Raw genomic sequence first — 6,000 nt, 5'->3', positions numbered from 1 at the left:
TTATTCCTACAAAGGAAAGAGAAATATAGTTTATAAGACTAAATCATAAGAAAAGTATTTCAACATAACTGCTACTCACGTGTGAAGAACGAAGTCCATGCTTTCCGTTGCCAGATTGTTCTTGCTCTATAAATAAGGTTCACATCAAGAGTGAATTAGAGGAAAATACAGTTATACGATATTGTAGATAAGAATTTCTCTTTATGCATACTGAAGCTTAACGACATTATTCAGCATTGAATTTATATCCATTGATGTCCTATAATTGCATTTACTAAGTAACGTTATTAAACATTTAATATTTACATCAGAGTTATCATCCAGGAGGCCTGACACGCTAACGCTATGGTTCAGTAAAAGAAAAAAATCATTGTTAAATTAAAGTTGCTCATGTATAGTACAGCAAAATTATATATCATAAGAGCTAAATTTATTATCCACTGCATACTAATTTCTTGATAGCTTCATGAAGATTCAGTATAAATGTTAAAAGGAAATAATAGTACGGCATGTTTTATTAATTTTCTATTCAACTTTGTGCCCTGTCATACTACTATACGAATTTTCATAAATCTGCTATTTCTTGAATTGTACTAATCCTGTAATATACCAGCAAAGATAAAAAGATATAGTGAATGGCATTATAAATTATTATACAATGCGCTCTAAGCGATATAAATTATTGATAAGCTCATCACCATTGATCTATACACGGTCTCTTCATGTCTACAAATTTGTTACTTTTACAATATAGTGGTATAGTCTTCCGTTGCATAGCTACACAATAATAATACTATGATAGGAATGCTAAAATACTGTACGTAAATTTTACATACATTATACTATATACAGTATTTGGGAAATTATTTATGAACTAAGGCTCTGCTTTACTGCAATAATACTATACGCCATTAGATCAATGCTATCCTATAATTTATTACTCTAAATCTTCATTAGGGATATTTGCATAAGGCGTTTGCGCGTTTTCATTAACTAAACCTAAATACCAAAAGAGGCATTATATTAGAATTAGGAATAACGTTACTTAGTAGAGTAATAGACCGTGCAAAAGAATATAAGGATGTTAAAGAAAAAGTAGATCGCATAAGAGGCAATTACCAATATCAAACTGTAATTTGAGAAAATGATGCCAAATAGATTTACATTATGTGCTAGTACGTAATTGCACATCTATCTACATTTCGTAAATAAATGATTGGTTGCATTACTTGTTTCTCGGTGGTACCAATCGATATCTTCGTTTTGCATTCGTTCTAATAATTCATCATCTGCATATTTCCTATAACGGAAAAATAACAAAGTTTATTATGACAATAGTATCTTATATGTTATTCCAACCATAGTAAATCTATTTCCTTTAATACTATATTATTTCAGAGATCAAAATCATATCAATAAAGCAACAAAGATATAAGAAATATGATCTATTGCTAACACTAGTAGATCAAGCGTCTATAGTGAAATAAAATTAATGTAGCAACTTAAATCGATTACTTTCATTACAGTTTTTAATTAATAATTTAATCAAATCTTTCCATCAAAATAGATATGAAAGATTACTTAGTTTGTAAAGTACCGGCAAATTGCAGTAGGTAATGTAGTAATAACAAATGGTGCATGTCTAGCTAAATTACCATATGTTAATACATTTTAAAGTGATTTCAAAAAAAATTTGTGTACATGAAGCAAGGTAAAATTTGTAACGTTTCGTTAACATTGCATCTACTGTCTACAGTAGCTCGTAATTTAAATGAGATTATATACGGTAAATCGATGCAGGTGCAATTACCATTAGCGACACTATTATGAATATACATAGGTTACTGCGTACAATCTAATTGCGATAACCTGATGATATACCACACAAAATGATTACTGCTCACTTAGAAATTTTTAAGTAATTATAGAATAATTCATTACACCATTACGGGGAATTATCCGCTATTACAATAATATTAATTTAAAATTTTTCTCCAGCTTGATACTTAAACTCTATTAGTAACTAGCATTCGTAATTTCAATGGAAGTCACAATAATAAAGAAATGATTGGCAAGGAAGTAAGTAAATAATCTACAGTATTCCTTTGAAATATTAAGTACTGTATAGCGATAATAGGTACAGCATGTTGGTACCGCAGATGATGAAAAGTAGTAAAAGAGTTTTATAATTTAAGATATACCTGTAAAATATCAAACACTTTTAAGCTAATTGGAGTATTTCCTTTTAAATGAATGCTTTAAAGTAGTAATAGGACATACCACCTCTAGAATACAAATTTGCTGCGTACAAAAGATCATGATAACTGCATAGTAGCATGTCTAGTTCTGTTGGACAAAGATAAACTTATGTGCTATGTCACTATGCTGTATATTCTTAAATTCAGCTGCTTTCTAGGGTAGGAAGAAATTATATAAATTTGGATAATAACATCAACTAACGCTGTGATAAAACTTACATCGAGCAATAATCATACTATGGTTCATTGTCGTGCAGGGGATTGATATCGAAAGTTAAGATACTAATATTAGCTAATAGCATCGGTGATGGAGCAGTTATGGTAGTTCTGGATGACAACGCATTTAAATAAAATTTGGACCCTAATGTGGGATTAATCTTGAGCAGTACCTGCAATTTCGCTGGAAGATTTATATAAATTTAGAAGCTTAGGTTAACTAATACTATGATAGAATTTATCATGAATAGTAATCGTAGTTTTACAACAAATTTATATAAATTTAAACACTAACAATAATGAACTCTATTATGAAATTAATCTTGAGTAGTAATCATCCTGTAGTTATTTGTTAAAAAGGGATGCAAAACAATTGGAATTAAGTATAGTCATAACTACGATTCACATCGATCAATTCACTTTTGATAGCTAGATACTATATAAAGGATGTATTGAGAGTATTTTTCATTTCTATCACTATAAGGCAAATGGGTAGACGATATAATAGATATTTCTGGCAGGAAATTTACCTAATATGCTTTGATAACTTGTTATACTAATATTATCATTTCATAGATAGGATTGTTATGGTGTAACTAAGAAATTGATAGGCAAGTAGATAAAATGAAACGTAAGATAACAACGTTACTCTAATTCGTAGGTCGAATTTAGCACAAGACGCAGGAGGAATTAAATCCTTAAATGAAAACTGATATCGATTACAAATTATAAATTGAGGCATAGAAATGGTCGCAGTAACGAGTTACATGAAGATCTGGAAAAGGGCTAACGATAGGTACTTTATCGATGTTTTTTATCTTCCTGATTTGGCACTTTGATAAGACGATAAGATTACAAGTCTTCTCAAGCATGTCATTTGTCAGGATTAAGGTGTTGTTGGGATTTCCTGATTTGTCACGACACTAGACGATTCAAATGGATAGCACCTCATACAGTAGATATACTATATTTACTCTTAATGTGAAAGGTGATGCAAGTTTACAATCCTCTTCTTCGATATAGTTATAAGAATTATCGGAAGAAAAAGACGAATGGTAACAGCCCAAAAGGATGACATCAAGGTTTCATGTTGAGATTTCTGACACAGAAAGCGAAACAAAGATGAATACTACGAAAGATTAAGTATTATTAACGTCCAAAATAGTCATGGCAAAGGTATAGAATTGCCTTTTCTACTATAAAGATGCTGCTAACATTGAGCTAATTTGCTTCCAACGCCTAACAATGATATCATCTATCATTACGATGATTATTCTGACGATGTTATTATGCGAATGCGAGAGTATTGTGTTATAACATGATTATTATTTTGCTTCTTGTTGTTGATTCGAAATCTTCACCTTGTGCTATATCGATTTCTACCTTGTTCTACTGTCATCAATCATCATGATGATTATTCTGACGGTGTTATTATGCGAATGCGAGAGTATTGTGTTTTAACACGATTATTATTTGCTTCTTGTTGTTGATTCGAAATCTTCACCTTGTGCTATATCGGTTTCTACCTTGTTCTACTGTCATCAATCATTACGATGATTATTCTGACGATATTACTATGCGAATGCGAGAGTACTGTGTTTTAACACGATTATTATTTGCTTCTTGTTGTTGATTCGAAATCTTCACCTTGTGCTATATCGATTTCTGGCTTGTTCTACTGTCATCGATCATCATCGATGAATAGTGGTCGATCATAGCGTTGGATTCCTCCTACTGAGATCGATCTTCAAGCAATTAAAACAAACTTACCATCGATTTCTTGGTGCAAATTCCATATAACGATTACGTCCGCGTTTTTTAGGGCCACATTGGCATAATAAAGTAATACAAGATCCCATTGTCTTGCCTATCCACGCGATCAACAAAACAACCAGCAAGTCATAGAATTGGAGAAAGAATCCACACACGCTCTACTTTCTATTTCTGCGATCGAATAGTCTGAGATAGAGTAGAGAAGACTTGCGATGACGAGAGAAGAATTTTAGCAGCCAGAGATCGCAATAAAGGACAATCAACGAATAACGGGCTGGCTACTTCTGCCTTTTAGAATCCAATCGTCTCCGGAGGCCTTTCTCAAGCCACTCCTTTCGCCTGTTCCAGCTGTCGGTCTATGATATTCTATATCATCATCTGTCTACAGGATAGGCTTGAAAGACTGTACAAATGAATATGGCTACCCTATGGGAAAAGGGAAGCGCTGCAGTCAAACGTCTTGGTTATATGCTTCAGTATGGAATTGAAACCAGCATCGTGATACACTATGGCTAAAACAACAATTTTTATCGCTATACTGCAACGCATACAGCCATCTAAATTAATGGATTTTATAGTATACTAGATACCCCATTGTCAGTTATACACTATTATTTATTTATTAATGGAGGCAAAATCTTCATTTCTACAAGTCTTTGGCTATAGACAGAACTTTCCACTGTTTTAGCCGAGAATCACAAAACAGCTTTCGTGATTGACCCTAAACTAAACTATCTACACTTAAGATTCCCCGACTAACTTTAGAGATCCTCAGTAAAGGAAATTGACTTATTCCTATACTATAGAAATCGAGTCCAACGATAGGTTTAGCTTGATAAATATATATATTTATTTCTAACTATTACAACTTAGTGCCAGTATACTCTAGCGTAGCCTCAATGGAGCTGAGATTAAAAATGAATAATCAGGCTTATATGTAATCTCCTATGTTACACAAATACCCCGATGCTAATCGATCACATTAAATTATAATACGCATTATTACGGCTTTACTACGAGCCACTTATCAAGGAGCTTTAAGCTTCGTAACTCCGAGTGTACAAGCAACTCGTTTAATTCTGTTATGTCTTATTGCAAGGATTTGTGTAGTCGCATTTGAGTCATGCATGCGCTTGTAGGCTTAGCTCAATGAAGGAAGTTCTACTCTACTTTAGAATCAGCGTTAAAGTGGCAGCAATAGTACAATAATGACCTGGATCCTTCTTTATTGAATCTAAGACGTTAGCAATTGTGGAAACATTGGCTATGACATCCTAAAACATTTGCATGCAATACAGTACATACTGAAATATATAATACAGGATCAGCCAGAGAGCTGGTGGCTGGAGGCATTACTAGTATAATTACTGAAATGGCGTGTCTCCAATATTGTACAGTATATTGAAGTCTACAACGAATGCTATTTATGCCACATAATGTCGATCAACACTATGTGGTACGCTTATAAACCGTAGGTCTGTACGTCAGAATAGGCATAATCTTATACATATATTCCAGACAGCTAAAATTATTAGCCGCTATAGTACGAATGCGATTATATTTGGGTTACTGAAGTAAATATTTTGGCATTCACGTCGCGAAAAGCCCTGCTCTGATTGGATTAAGATGGCTACAATCGTTCCAAATGAAAATTCTAGCTTATATGCAAGCCCGGTTATTCATGTTTGCTAGAATTTATACGCATATAACCAAAACGAGTAAACCTGTACGTCAGAATTCGTATGCATGATCT

The sequence above is a fragment of the Trichoplax adhaerens genome, genomic scaffold (assembly GCF_000150275.1).
Source record: "Trichoplax adhaerens TRIADscaffold_4 genomic scaffold, whole genome shotgun sequence".
NCBI classification, from domain to species: domain Eukaryota; kingdom Metazoa; phylum Placozoa; class Uniplacotomia; order Trichoplacea; family Trichoplacidae; genus Trichoplax; species Trichoplax adhaerens.
The sequence above is the reverse complement of the archived record's forward strand: the minus strand, read 5'-3'. Positions refer to the sequence as shown.